Raw genomic sequence first — 16,435 nt, forward strand, 5'->3', positions numbered from 1 at the left:
GTTTTTTTAGGTTGTTTTTTAACAGTGACTGGAGAAAACCAGATTTTATCTGAATATGTAAGGTCCAGGACTGCAATTGTTATTTGAAAAAGTTAACTTTAACGGACAGGACCAGATTGATCGGACAGTCTGACAGGATTTCACAAACTAACAAAGTTAGCTAACTTATGCGCTATAAAAAGTTAGCGTTACATGAGAAATCACTTAACTTGTTCCCCAATTTCTGATTAGGTGGACATGCATGGGAAATCTTTAGACATGTAACCATAGTCCATACCAACAAAAGACAATAGTTTATTTAACCTTACCTGATATGAAGTGTGCGCTTTATTGCGTTTAACCACAGCTGTCATCATTTTTTTTTTTTTTTTTTTTGTCTGGCAAAATGCAATACATTTTCAAATTGGAGCCTGTACTCCGTTGATTCTGGCACCCAACAACACAACAAGATGACATTTTAAGCTCCTTATGTTGCCGACTTTAAATATTAATAGCTGACAGATATTCGTCAAAAATCTTAGTCGTGATAATGAGAAAGTTTCTCTAAAAATGAGAAACATTCTCGTAAAAAAAATAGTTTTTTTTCTTGTAATAATGACTTAGTATCTCATAATAATGAAAAACATCCTTGTAATAATGAAAAACTTTCTCGCAATTATTACTTCTATGCATGCACAAAGTAGCGGAGCAGAAGGGAGTGGCACGCTAACGACATCCGCTGGTCAAAGCCGCGTAAATTCCAGAACACAGCAAACATGGCACATTCTGTAAAACCGTTGTTTTCGTTATATGATAAACTATCAGTATATGAGACAGGCAAGCAGTTTTGCATACATTCCGTTCACTCAGAATGCGCTTTTCCATTCCACTGCGCGAGTTTTCCATTGATTTTCTATGCAAACATGCTTGACGGATGTGTTTTTGCAGCTTCTCGGGCATGGCATGGCGTTCTAAAAATGTGGTGCTCAGTTGAAATATTGCATAATAGAATACAATAGAACCCCAACCCCCCCCCCCCCTTTTCTTTTCTTATCTTTTCTTTTTCTTTCCTTTTCTTTTGTGTTTAATTCAGACTGCAACCTCTCAACCAAAGCATTGCTTTTTGGAGATAAAGCAATGCAGGAATCACCACCAGATTATTTTAGTACAGTTCTCATCAGTGGAAGAAGTTAGACATCCAAGAACCATTAACAAAATCAGAAGTTATGAAAATAATTAGGTTTCAATAATATTTTTCTTGAAATTGACCCAGTTCTTGATTACCAACCCCTAGTTAGTATATTGAATAAAAATCTCCAGTTCTTTTGAGATGTTTATGAAGCATTTAATTGTCTGCATATTAGTTTGTTTATAAAATTAGACAATTAGTAAAATGAGATAATATGAAAGAATATTTTGCAGAACAGTAATATAACTAATGTTAGCATGGTTAATGTTCATTAACAGGGCTAAATGTGAGTTAAATTAGCACTGGTGTAGAGGAGTTAATGATAAACAGATTATCATATAACACTGGTGGATCAATTAAAAACATCTCTTTAGATTAAAGATATATCTTATCTCACTTTAAAATACAATGAGATTGAGACATTGCTTTATATATGCCTTCTATCAGTGTATATATTTCTCAAAAGCATTTATGTTATCATCATGTCAAGACATGATGGCGATGACTAGTATTGTAACGAAACATGGCTGTAATGTATTGTGAAAAGTGCTATACAAATAAATGTGAACTGAATTGAATTGTAATGAGCGTACGATGATCAGAGAATGCAGAAAACAAAGTCTTTAAAGAATAAATCTAAAAGGAACACTTACAAGTCTCTTTGGAAATAACATAAACATAACACAACATAAACTGAAACAACAAGGAACAATTAACAGATGAAATGTTATGGTTTCTCACGTAACCCCGGTTCCCTGAGATAATGGGAATGAGTATTGCGTCTGCTTTTTAGCTGGAGTTTAGGGAAAACTCCGGTTTTCTGAATTCTGAAGCATGATTGGTTCACATCTGTGCAGTTGCACAGACAAATGGCGTTTCAGTCCGCCAGAATGGGCGGGGTTGACTGCCTATAAAGTCATGCAGAAACACAGCTATGTCAGATCCTTCGACTGAAACGTTGGGCAGCATAGCAGCACGGCAAGCTACGCAATGCTCGGACCACAGTCAGAGCCTGCTACAGGACATGGTTCCACACGATGGCTGCCACATACACTTTGAGTGTGGAGGGGGTGTGCACGCCATCCGACAGTTCTTGCAAAAATGTGAGAATTGTTACGAATTCGCACTTAGTAATTTCCAAGCTAGGCACCAGCTAGAGAAAATGGACCATTTCTGAGCATAAAGGCACCTCATGAATGGGGCCCTTGCCACTGAGATCGCTCTCATGACCCCACGGGGCTAAGTCTGATGGCTCCCGTCAAGGAGCCAAACATGCAGGTCCCACAACTCCGGTTGGAGGCCAAATTGTTCCTGCGCCTGAGAGAGAAGGCGGTATTGTTTATCATTTTTCACCTCTAAAACACCACTATGTCCAATTGCCTTACGCATCCGGTTGGTGAGGTCTGAACGCGCTCTGACAATGGAAGTGATGTCTCGCACTCATTGAAGCATAAGTGTGAGACATCACTTTCGTCATCAGAATGCGTTCAGACCTCACCACCCAGATGCGCAAGGCAGTTGGACATAGTGGTGTTTTAGAGGTAAAAAATGATATAAATACTGTTCGGTTTCTCGCACAAACCGATCGTTTCGTGCCTTAGGACATCAATGTGTCGTCACAAGCCACAGGGTTTAATTTGGATTTGTCTGTGCATGTTTTTTTGACTCTTATAGATGGAGTTACCATTGACAAGCATTATACGACTGACAGACCGCAAGAAGAAGAAACAAAGTCACCTACATCTTGGATGCCCTGGGGGTAAGCAGATAAACATCACATTTTCATTTTTGGGTGAACTATCCCTTTAACCAGAGCTGGAGTGGTCACATGTGGAGCAGGCCCAGCAGAACTACTGAGGAGGCTGCTGCCATAAGGCCCAGTAGCTTATGAAACCACTTTAGGGGAAGAAGGGACCCTTCCCTGAATGAGGCTGCCATGCTCCTGGTTTTCAAGGTGCGCTCTTGAGAGAGCCAAGCCTGCATTGAGTCAAAAACCACCCCCAGGAATGAGATTTGTTGGCTGGGAAGCAGCAAGCTCTTGCCCAAATTGACCCTGAAACCCAAGTTCTCCAGATGGCTGAGGAGCGGGGAGCTGTAGGCACATAGTTCCTGTCTCGACTGGACTAATAGTAGCCAATTGTCGAGGTAGTTGAGCATTATGATTCCCATCTGTTTTAGAGGGGAAAGAGCCACGTCCACCCACTTCGAAAAGGTACGTGGAGCTAGAGAGAGTCCGAATGGAAGGACTGTATATTGGTATGCCACCCCCTTGAATGCGAATCTCAAGAACGGTCTGTGATGGGGGGTTATCTAGATGTGAAAGTAAGCATCTTTCAGATCCACTGATACAAACCAATCCCGAGGCGAATCTGCATGAGGATTTGTTTCAAAGTTAACATTCTGAACGGCCATCTCATGAGGACGTGATTCAGATGTCTCAGATCGAGAATGGGCCTGATAAGATGGGCCGCATCTTTCTTGGGGATGAGGAAGTAGTGGCTGTGAAAGCTGCATTCTGTGGGAACTCTCTCCACAGCGCCTTTTTGCTGTAGAGACTGAACTTCGGGTCTGAGGACATGAGAACTGTCGTCCGAGACTGAAGTGTGGACCATGCCCCTGAAACGGGGAGGTCTTCGAACGAATTGGAGCGAGTAACCTCGTTCTATTATCCCCAAAATCCAGCTCAACACTCTGGGGACGGCTTGCCATGCCTGGAGTTGAGTGGCAAAGGGCTGAAGTGCCATGGGCTGAGGCAGGAGAACGGAACCTGTTAAAGTATTGAGAGGAATGCTCTTTTTGTGAAAATGTAAACATTTTGTTTGGTTCGCTATCACAGCGATAGGAAGTTTGAACGTGCAAACTTCTAGGGCGAGCCCAGAACTGGCAGCATTTACATCATCTCCAGTGCCCTGAAATGAAGAGGGGACCGGAAGACGAGAGTGCTTTGAGGGTGGTCCGGCTTTGGTGGGACACAACCCTTTCCTCCTCCGTCCTGAGGCATCAGAACTGCTTTGGCTGCGCAGGGCCCAGCTCTAGCTTGGGGCGGGGGCCCGGTCATTTTGGAAATGGGCAGCGTTTCGCTGGGCAGGTCGTGGCTTGACTTCAGGCTCCGCTTGTGGCTGGGGCTGGACAGGCGCTGAGGCTGGCCTGGGTTGCTGCTGAGTCTGGGCCGTCTTGGAGCGACTGGAAGCAGTGGATGAGCTGGTTCTTCTAGGCAGCAAGTGACGTGGCTTGGAAGGATGACTTGCCTTGGCCTTCCAACCGATAGCAGTAGGCAGGCAGAGGTGTGCAGCGACAGCTTCTTCCACTGGGGAGAGCTTTGTGTATCCTTTTTCATCGGCACTGTTGACTTTTGAGAGAGCGGCAGAAGCTAAAAAGCAGACGCAATGCGAGTTAACTGTATCGAAAGGGAATTAAGAGATAACAGAGATAACAAGGAGATTAAATGAACAACTAAATGAATACACAGAGATAACAAGGAGACTAAATGAACAATAGGTGAGCGTAATCCAATCAGAAACCATCGGAACTAACTAGCAAACAGAACTCAGAAAAAGCAGCACAGGGAACAGAGTGAAAACAAAACCAAAAGAGAACAAGACCATTACTAATATAGAGATAGATTATATTAGCCCTCTTTAGCATTATAATGAACACTTTAGTAGCTATGTATTCTTCTATTTAAAGTGTTCTTTGATATTTAACAGCTCCATACAGAGATACATATTTCTCATGTGTCAACAACTTCAAACTATATTGACCTTGTGATCTGCATGTAAAAACGTGAATTCAATGCTTATATTATGCAGTTAGCTTTAGCTTTTAGCACATGCATCACTGAATCTTCTCCAGTGACAATGATTTGCAGACCTTTTTTGGAAGTTCATTATTAAAAACTTGTACAGGTGCCGAAGCGATTGCTGTTTTACAAAGACATGCATATAAACCGCAACAGGAATCAAAGTGCACTGGGGTTAGCCTATTTGGTACCCACAATGCACTGCTGACATGGCAGTCCATCAAAGGTGCGGCTCTATAGAGCCTGAGCCCCCACAGCTGAAAAGAACAATTACCACTTCTATCACTTCCTCTAAATTAGCATTCATTTGAGATATGATTTACTACAAAGAAAAGCCATTTTTCCTTAATTTTCTCTCCCTTTCTTCCTAGGCTTTCTTCTCCTCTCTTGTCTGTCGTTTCTCTGCGGGAGCGGGTTAATGTAGTAACATTTGTATTCTCCTCTTGAGTCTCAGACAGGCGATGAGGATCTACGGCAGGTCAAGTCAGACTCTCTCTCTCTCGCTTTCTCTCAGTTCCTCGCTCCTCCCTCCCTCCGCCTCCTCCTTTTCTCTCATCCGTGGCTCTTTGAAGAGATAAAGATGCTCTAATTGCATTTGCATATCGTGGCTCGTGGGTCGTGACTCTTGGCCATGTGACGTGTGGGCAAACATGAAAAACACATCCAGCTCTCTAACTCTTTCAACTGTGCTTGTGTATCCCTGAGCTTGGGCCTGCTTCACGGTAAAAAATAAGTCCTAGTTCAAGTAAATACTGAGATTTGCTTTATTATTATAGTTACCATATAGTGCTTTAGTCCCATTCACCCTCTTCCCAATATACACTGGGATAATAATACGGATGCATTGTTTGACTCTTTGCCTGTTTTATTTATATTTTGTTGTCATAATTAGTACCTTCTTGTCTTGTGATATCAGGATGACTTTGTTCCTCTACCCTTGTTGTGTTGCATGCACCAAGTGTTGACATCTGTTTGTGGTGGTTTAAGGGATTTAACTACTAAGCTTTTTTTTTTTTTTAATTCTTTGACATGTACATTTCCCATGAGATAAAACATGTAACAAACATATATATATATATATATATCTATATCTATCTATCTATCTATCTATATATATATATACACACATATGCATATATACATTTATATCTACACAGAAACTCTCCGGCCTGTAGAGGTTTGTAACTCTTTGTCTGTGCTCTTTCATATAATATTCCCATGTTTATCTGCTACTAATGAATGACCCAGTTAAATCAAAAATGGAATTTTGTGGCTTTTAGTGCTCCTAAATATTGACATAATGTTTAGCAGATACACGTTTTAAAAACTTCTCTTTTTCTTTCAGTAAAACTGATCAGCATGTAGCACGTTTTCATGATTTTAACATGAAAAGCTTTATCGTATATCAAAATCAGATACCAGCAGTTTTGTTGTTTAACATCCATTAACATGATTGCAAATCAAATTATAAGACAGACATGAATGGTACTTTTATACCTTAAGATTTTTTTGTACCATAAATACTTTATATTTTTATACAGACTTATATAATACTTGTAGAGACGTGTATGATAGGGTAATAGGTTAAAATGATGGTGTTACAACCCTCCACAGTCTCCTAACACACAATTATCCTTTCTTTCTTTCCTCTCTCACTCTCTCTTGTAGAGGTTTTGGGTTCCCCCCATGTTTGCTTTCATAGCTAACTCTATTCCGTCAGTCTCGAACAGGTAAGATGACACAAATGTCAACAAATGTGCTGGAAAGGGTCAGAACACCAGCAGGCATTTAGTTTTCCAGGGAACCTTTGCCAAAAGCCAATTAAGTGATGATAGCATAAATAATCTATATAATACAATAACCTGTGTTTGCAAGCTTGAGCCTCTTGTACAAACATACTGACTTTACTTCGGTGACCTTGTGTTGGGGTCCAGAATCAGGTATAATTAGGAAGTTTGTGCCAACAGATATGCTTACTATGAGCTCCAATTATGTCCAATCTGTCTCCATTTCAGAATACCAGACTGCACAGTTTCGTGGCATGAAGATGGAGTTAAATGTCAGAGTAATTTGTGTTAAATCAAGGCATGCCTTGGAAGCCCTGCGCTGCTGTTGCATTTTAGGAGCATTAAAGTTGTGTTGCACTCTCCACAGATGGAAATTAATGATTTGAGAGTCGAGGTCACACGTGTGTGTGTGTGCGTTTGTGTGTGTGTGTGTGTGTCTCACGCTACAGAGAGGAGGAGCATTAACAATGAGGCTCAAAGCCATTATTACACACAGCACTGTCAGAACAGCACTCAAAGAGTTTACCACTGAGAATAACTCACACACACAACACTTTCTATAACCCACCGCTCAAACCCGAACCATTTGAGACCAGCAGTAAAGCACTGTTACAACTATACTTTGATCTGTGATATGAAATGATGCATTTCACATGCACATTCAAGCAAAACACACACACACACTCATTGTCAGACGAGAGTTGAGAATGTAATGGTGCATTGCAGGTGTAGCCTCAACAGCCCATTTGTCAGGAGAGGCATTCAATTAGAGATGAGAGACTGAGAGCCCGCCAGAGAGAAAGAGAATGAAAGAGACAGAGAGAAAGTTAATAGAGTTAACCCTTAGATACGGAGCTGCAGATGTAGGCCCCAGTATATTGTAAGGTCTTTTTAATGAACAAATAGTTTCATATTCCTGGACACCACAGTTCACTAAAAAGTTGTAGAACTTGCAGTATTTATTTGCTAAATCTGTTGTAGCACTTGCAGTATTTATTTGCAAAATCTGTATTTTATTCACTAACCATCTACAAACAAGTTTAACTAGGTCAGGGGTGTCCAAACTTGGTCCTGGAGGGCCACCGTCCTGTTGTTTAGCTCCAACTTGCCTCAACACACTTGCCTGAAAGTTTCTAGTATGCCTAATTAGACCTTGATTAGCTGGTTCAGGTGTGTTTAATTGGGGTTGGAGCTAAACTCTGCAGGACAGTGGCCCATCCAGGACCGAGTTTGGATACCCCTGACCTTTAGGTGCTAAATGCTAAATATCATTCTATGGACTAAACAGTTGCAACATTGTTCAAAGTGTTATCTTTTGTGTTGCACAGAAGCAAGAAAGTCATACAGGTTTGTTAAAGGGGTGGTTCATTGCGATTTCACTTTTTTAACTTTAGTTAGTGTGTAATGTTGCTGCTTGAGCATAAACAGTATCTGCAAAGTTACAGCGCTGAAAGTTCAATGCAAACGGCGAAATTGTCTTTTAAAGAAATCTCTGTTTAAGGACTACAACAAACGGCTGGTAGGGACTACAACAAACTTCTTCCTGGGTTGGTGACATCACTAACCCTAGAATTTACATAAATCCTGCCCCCGAAAACACACAACAAAGGGGGTGAGGCCATGTTACTGCATTACAGAATGTAACACAAATGCAATAGCATGTCATAAATGACAAAATGACAAATTATACCCGTAATTAAACTAAACTATCCCTGTTCTATCTTTATGCAGCATATATTCTCTGGCTCTGTAAGCATCTTACAACAGTTCCCACGGGAGCAATTTATAGATTATCATGACAGAACATGCTAATCAATGACTTTAAGATAGTTAACTCCACATCAGCTACATCTGATTCTACAATTCATCAACTAACCATTCAGAAACATCCTGTTGCATTCAAAATGTTGTCACTTCTTCTTGAGTCTCTTCATCATTGTCCGACTCCGTTTTGAACATAAAAGGCTGAACAGTTTCTGATGTTTTCAGTGAGTCTGCATGAGGTAATGTGAGGTGCTGCTAAGTGCTAACACGAGCTCCTGAAACTCCACCCCCTTTTGAGAGCAACAGCTCATTTGCATTTAAAGGGACACACACACAAAAACTGAGTGTTTTTGCTCACCCTCAAAAAGTGACAAATTTAACATGCTAGGGTATTTTTAGGGTATCTGTAGGGTATTTTGAGCTAAAACTTCACATACACACTCTGGGGACATCAGAGACTTGTTTTACATCTTGTAAAAGTGGCATTATACCACCCCTTTAAGACATGAAGTTGAGTAAATGTTAGAATTTTAATTTTTTGGTAAACTGTCCCTTTAAATCCTTGTCATATTTTTTTGGGAGCAAACACTTCTCATTTCTGGATTATATTTTTTATTATGCCCTATTTACATCTTGCAATTAAAGTTGCCCTATAACCCAACAAAAACAGACCATAAACATAATTTTGATTAAAAGAGATGTTTTTGTACTTTTTTTTTCTCCACCAAATGATTAAATGACTGGCCCTTTAAAGAGTTTATTTAGGCATCTAGATAGCAGCGTTGGAGTGATGCAATACAGTCCTCACAGCAGTCTGCAGTTAATATTACTTCAGTGTATTTAATGAAATTTATGTTGTTAAAAGACAATAGAATTAATTAACACCAAATGACCCCATTCTAACCTTGTAATATTTCCCCAGGATGGCAAAATATGAAAGAGGGAGTGAGAGACAAAGAAGCTGTACCTTATCCTTTCTGTCCACACCATTTCCTTTCTCATTTTTGATTTTCATTATTGATATTGATTCTTTCTGGCTTCATCTCTCTCTTTCTTTCCTCCCACTTTCTCCTTCTTGTGTTTTGAAAATTGCACTATAAAATGTTTTGTCTGGAATCCTAAAAATGTGCTTATGCCACTTAAATTTTTTTTAAAGGACAGACAGATAGACAAGATAGACAAGATGGATAGATAGATAGATGATAGATAGATAGATAGATAGATAGATAGATAGATAGATAGATATTTTAAATGTGATTAAGTGTGGCTTTTGACGTGTCTAAAAAATTTTTGAGGTCACTGTACTTTCCACTTTCAGTCAGTATGCTGAAATAAATTATCCTCTTGTGCTTATTTCTCCCCAATTTAAATTGAATAGCAAATATGTCTTTATATCTGGGCAATATGTTACCACACCAGCAACCCCCTGACCTTAAGTCAGCTGGTTCCTCTGATAATAACGAATGTCACGTTGAAGGTGAAGGTGCCAGTAATTATCCCAACACCACCCCCAGGTAGAAGCTACCAATTAAGCAAGGAAATGGTGAGAATAGAGATACAAATGTCTCCTTTCTTGATCCAAGATTAAGCCAGGTGACAAATTGGATTTCAGCTCCAAAAAAGTTTCTCCTTTCACAACTTTCCTCATACTTCTCTATTAGCAAGTTGCCATTCAGGGTGTCAAAAGGAGTTGGAGGTATTGTTCAGTAGTGAATGGGCCCAGATGTGTGTGATGCACATCCGTGCATGTAAAACAGGATGCAGATTTTTTTCTTTCGTTTATTTTTTTTATTTTTTATTTTTTTTTTGCTGTTTCATGGAGTCACTCTGAATTCCGCCCACCTCAGCACTTGACTACTGTGTCAGTCCCGCTCTCTAGCCCATGTGTGCGTGTTTCTGACTCAACAGGATGAATTATGAAATGAAAGACTAAAACAGTGCGAGAGGGATGTACGCAGCTGCGTGCGACAGAAAGAGAGGCGGAGGGAGTGATTTCAGCTACCATCCTGCCGACCTCCTGCTGAGTAAGAACTCGAGGAGCAATGCACTGTCATTTTAGAGAGAGAGCAACAAGATGCTCACTCAGTGAAAGGAAACATTTTACATTCCTTTTCCAGGAGGCAAAAGTTTTCCGTGTTAAACTTAATCACAGAATAGGAAGAGACACGCCTCCGTAGCTTTCAGTACTGTAGGACCGCATCTCCGCTCAAGTAACTGCCAAACACAGAGCAGGAGCGAGAAGCACTTCCTGACTCTGTGGACTGTGAAAGCCAGATGGATCTGTGAATTTTCAAGGTCAAACTGAGGCAATTAAACTGAGCTGTACAGTCGGGGCTCTGGCTGTCAGTACAGCACAAATAAACACACACACACACAAAACAGACATGAAAATATAGGACGTTTTTCCCAGTGATGCTCCGTGAGGGAATTTTCTGGGAGATAATGTTGATTAAAGCTGCTCTTCTTACAATGTAGTAATAAATATTAGTAATAGATTTACCATTATATCTGTTATGTATTTTGTTGAAATGTATTCTACCTTACACTGTTGATCTCTCCTTGAAACATTATTGGAAAAAAAAATATTGTAGAAACTACCACAAAATTATTTTAAACATTTTTTTATTCTATTTTTTATTAAGTTTATTATAGAGAGCTACAAGGATGGTGCAACCATCCCAGATGTTAGCATCACCCTGGTTCTCTAAAAATAAATAAATAAATGAATAAATAAAAATCCAATAGGGATTTTTCCTTTGGCTTTTGGATTGCAGAAAATAAGCTTTGTGAACAACAAAAGCTCATGATTCTTACATGTTGTCACAGTTTCACTCTGTTTTGGACTTTGTTTTCCTGCCTGCACCATTTCCTGGTCATGGTTTTTGATTTAGTCATCACTGTCAGCTGTATGTCATCACCTCATTTGCACTCGTACTTAAGTTCCCATGTTTCTGTTCACCCTTGTCGGGTATCGTCTGTGTATACGTGTGTGTTAAGCTCTTGTTTGGATTTACCATTGGATTTATTAAAGATTGCCTTCTCTCTTCATCTTCATGTTCGCATTTGATCTTCAACACAACATGAGTGACAGAATGCCCGACCTAAAAAGTGATTCGTGGCGTGTTCCTGTGTTTTGTGTTTTTTTTGGTGTTTTCCTGTGTTTTGTGTGTTTTTTGGGACTTTTTGATTTTTCCCCATCACCATGGACTTCCCTGCTGTTCGCCTCATGTGCCTTGAATAGGGAGATAGCTCCTTCGAAAGACATTTGAAGGATTATTTGAACCTGGCCCATCTAACAGCCTTCCCGGATGACTGCTTATGTTCGTTCCTGATCGCCGGACTCAACACCTCCACAAGAGGCAGTTATCCGGGAAGGGTCATCGGGGGAGCTTCATGGAATTTGTGGAGTGGGTGCTGGCATCCTGTGGATCACTGCTCACCGTCTGACCTGTCGACGATGACACCAGCCCCACTCATAACCCAGTGCACAACCTAAACTACCCAGACGATGAGGATCGGCAGCATGAGCCCACCGCAGGCCACATGAGTGACTCCGCTGCGACGTTCGAGCTAGCGCCTTTGGAAGCGACTGAGCTGAACAACGCAACGGAGCCTGAGCAACACGTGTCTGACCAGGTGTGCGAGCCGGCTGCACCATCTATCGCCGAGGGAGTTCTAGTGGATATCAAGGGCATGGAAGTGAGCTTCAGTGGCTTCAACACTGGTGAACTATCATTTTGGAGAAATTTAACTTTTTGAACCATCATCAGAATCTGTCAATCATGTCCCTAATTCTCTGTCCCCACCCAACCTCCCTCTCCCACCACCTCTCCAAAATGCCATTGAGGCTGCTTTATTTCTTGTTGGCTGCTGTATTACCCTTCAAGATCCTCTTCAGTCCCCAACCAGTTCTACTACCCTGTCATCGCTGTCTCCCATCAGCCCCTCTGTTCCACCTCAGCCTCCTCTCAGTGGCGCGGTTACACTGCTGGACTACTGGGAGTCACTTCTTCCTGGGCTTCGGGAGCCCATGGCTCCGCCTCCGGCCTCTGCACGCTCCACTCCACTTCGACCCGACGCCCTGACTCCTACGCCTGCACTCCTTCCACCCTCGATGTCAGCAGTGACCATCGGGCATTCGGCCTCGCTGGACTCCCTCGGTACGTCGGCTTCGCCTTGGTCAGACTTTGCTCTACCTTCGCCACGGACTTATGGTCCGTTCGCTGCCCTCCACCCCTTTGGCTGCGGCTAGCTCCGCCCTCCCTCAGGCTCCACCTCCGCCCTCGGTCACTCCAGCTCAACCTCAGCCCTCCGGATCTCTGCTTCCACCTCGGGGGGTCGTCGCTGCGGCTCCATCGCGGTCATCAGTGTCCTGTCACGTCATCGGCTCTCTGGCTATGCGGTGGGCTCCATATCCCACGTTGACATCGCCTCCTGCCATCGCCATTACATCATGCAGCTGTCTTCCTCCATGGCTCCTGCCTCCAGCGACGTCGCCATGGAGCGCAGCCCTGGTTGTGCACTGGGGTACCATCAGCCTGCCCCTGTTCAAGGCCACCCATTGGATCACGCCACCTGCACCTTCCTGGACTTTTCACTCCATCCCTCTCCCGGACTCTCGTCCTCCACCTAAGCCTCCTCCATTCCTCTGTCAACGCAAGGTCACGCCTTTCCGGGAGGGAGCATACTGTCACAGTTTCACTCTGTTTTGGACTTTGTTTTCCTGCCTGCACCATTTCCCACCACTAGGTCGTTGTCATGGTTTTTGATTTAGTCATCACTGTCAGCTGTATGTCATCACCTCATTTGCACTCGTACTTAAGTTCCCTTGTTTCTGTTCACCCTTGTCGGGTATCGTCCGTGTATACATGTGTGTTAAGCTCTTGTTTGGATTTACCATTGGATTTATTAAAGATTGCCTTCTCTCTTCATCTTCGTGTTCGTATTTGATCTTCACCACAGTGTGAGTGACACATGTTTTGTTCATCATGATAATTTTCACAAATGAACAAAACTTTTATGAATTTTGAAGCCTAAATACAATTAGTTGAAGTACAAAGCTAAATGTAGGCCATAAGCAAACTACTGTAAAAGCAAGTTTACCTGTTCAGCATGATGAAGTTTAATATTTCCAACAACCACTGTAGTCCCATTTAGCCACTTGTTACCAATCGTCTTAGTAGGTAACTCAGGTAAGTAGATCAAATGCTTTGGGGAGTCCTAGTCGTAGTAGACCAGACACTGAGAGAATGTGGATAGCGTGCTTAATGCTGCCTTCACGTGCTCTCAGAATTATCATAAATACAAGTTTCCTAGGTAAAAATTGCACATGAACACCCTCCCATTTCGAGTTCGTAATCATGACTTAAGAAGTGGGAATTATCAAATTTCCGATAGCACGTGAAGGCAGCATCAGTGTTGCCAATTGCTTCAGTTGAAAGTAGCTAAAACTGGTCGCTAAATGTCGCTAGATGACGTCATACTGGCGAAGTCCACTGATCTATTAATATAAATATAGTTCTGTCAGGATCACTATCGTCAAAGATGACTGGAGGTTAGCACACAGTTTTGATTGGCGGTATGGTTCTGTTCTGGACAAAAAGCAGTGATAACCCCCTTAGGGTAAACGGAACAGAACCAAAGTATTGCAATATTATTAATTTTCTTAATGACAATAATTAATGTAACAACATAATTGAAGAAATGAGTCTGATCAACAGAAATATCAGAAGGACAAGTCCTGACTGGACAAAGGAGGAGCTGGGGACGGAGGAGGGTAAGTAGCTCCTGAGCAATGTGATAAAGCTGCTGATAATACTGAATGGAACATATACATACAAATGCGGTGATAGGCGTCGTATTCCTATAGGTCAATGTGAATCAGCTGAGTGTCAGCTGATGCGAGCTTGACTAACGTGACCTGCCAGAACTAACGCTACACTTGATATCAGTGGGAGAATCATGGAATCTAGATAAGGTGTATCCAAGACGTTGCTAGATTTGTCACCAAGCTTTTGAAAAAAGTATCAAAAGGGGCGGGAAAGTCACTAAATCTAGCGACAAAATCGCTAAATTGGCAGCACTGGGCAGCATAAGTGTGGTGCTGTTGATGAAGATGATTGATAACAGAGTGTGCAGGTGGGAGCCAGGATGATGCTGGGAAATGTAATGCAGAAGTGACAGGAGATTGTGACAGATGTATTATATGTCACTGATAAAGATTTGAAAATATCTTGAGCTTCACGAGTTCATGTGCCCATATAATCTTAGCGTAAGTGGTAAACAGATTTGGCTTGCTGTCTGCTATAGAGGGGCTCGGAAAGGATATTCTACTCGAGCTCCGATTGCCCCCCTACAACAGGCAAAATTGTACAAAAAGGAGGAGAAGGGGAGGAGGGGGGATGCCGAAAGAACTAACAACAGGAAGAGGTAAGATGCTGGTTTTATACCTTGGTATTAATTTAAAGATTAGATGGGCATACTCCTCCTGAAATTACGTTTATTAACTTTACTAATTTCAGGCATTTCACCAAAAACTGATTCCAAAGTTGACTTGATGATGAAACTAAAGTGCAAAAATGCTAACTCGTTTCCGAGTTTTATCCTACAAAATTTCCTGCAACAGTCTATTGTGGTATCATCTATTTCAGATCAACCCAGAAGTAAACAGCATGTAAAAACAAAAACGAAGTGTGATTGGTTGCTTTACATGTCGATCAAATAATTTACTCACCTACGAGTACAGGAACTCCAGCCTCCACTCCTTCAAAATTATTTATAGCCTTGTTGTACAGTCGTTCACTTGTTTTGAGATGCTTCAGTAATTTGGACTCCATCAATATTTTAGTTAAATTTGAAAGTCTCTCTCTCTCTCACCTGTTTATTTATTTATTGTCTATCTCCACCTGTTGTGTTATGCACAAGCAGGTTTGATGACATGCTAAAGTGATGCTGAAAGCTAATCGTTTTGAAAGGTCACCTCTGATAATAATTGGTTATTTATACAGAAGGAAGCTAATTTCATTTTGTCTCCATTTTTCCCTTTTTCAGATGCAGTTTTTGCAGAAATAAATGTTGCTTCATTTGCATATCCATTCTGATTTGTCAATTTACACATCAGAGGAGTGAATAGATTGTCAGTGTCCTCTGTGAAGTGAATTTTACTCTTAGTATGAGGTTTTATAGCAATTTTAAAGAACCCTTTCTGCCAAAAAGGTTAAATATAAGGAGAAATGTCTTAAATGATTACATAATACTCAAATTTATTTGGAATACATTTTTAAGGATACTCATACTTCAAGTTCTCCATTAGACCCCCACTAAATTTCCATGATAGTTGGTTTGGGGAGATCACATTCCATCCAACAACACCTTATTAGAAAATATCTCCTATAATCTGCGCTCACACACTCCCTTTCAGAAATGCTTTAGCAATGGTCTTCTTCTAATCTCTTTTAAACATCCATCTTTCTTTGTCTCTTTCTCATGTGCTCCCACCCCTCCCTCCCTCTGCTGTGTTAGTGCTTTCCGTGTCAGAGTCCTGATCATAAATAACGCACTCCCACGGCCTGCGGATCTCTTGATATATTAGCCTGACCCATCGTATGTGTGTGAGAGGGAGAGATAGAGATAGAGAGAGTCTGATGTATTAGCCATGGCTATCAGAATGAAAGACAGCTTATGTTATGACCGGGGGGCGGGGCCTTAGGCTCTTGATAAATGGAGTCTCTCCGTAGGTTATAAGGAATGAGTGATCTTCTGTCATCCATCACACATGAAAACGAGAGAAAAAAGAGGAGTGCAGGGAGTGTTCACGGTGTGAGGACCCAGTGGCCGAGCCAGGCCGGAGTAAATCAAACGTGCCTTATTTTCCTGATTGCCTTGGTGACAAGACAAAGAGCTAGCGCTCAGCTGATA

This window comes from Ctenopharyngodon idella, chromosome 14, assembly GCF_019924925.1.
Source record: "Ctenopharyngodon idella isolate HZGC_01 chromosome 14, HZGC01, whole genome shotgun sequence".
NCBI lineage: Eukaryota > Metazoa > Chordata > Actinopteri > Cypriniformes > Xenocyprididae > Ctenopharyngodon > Ctenopharyngodon idella.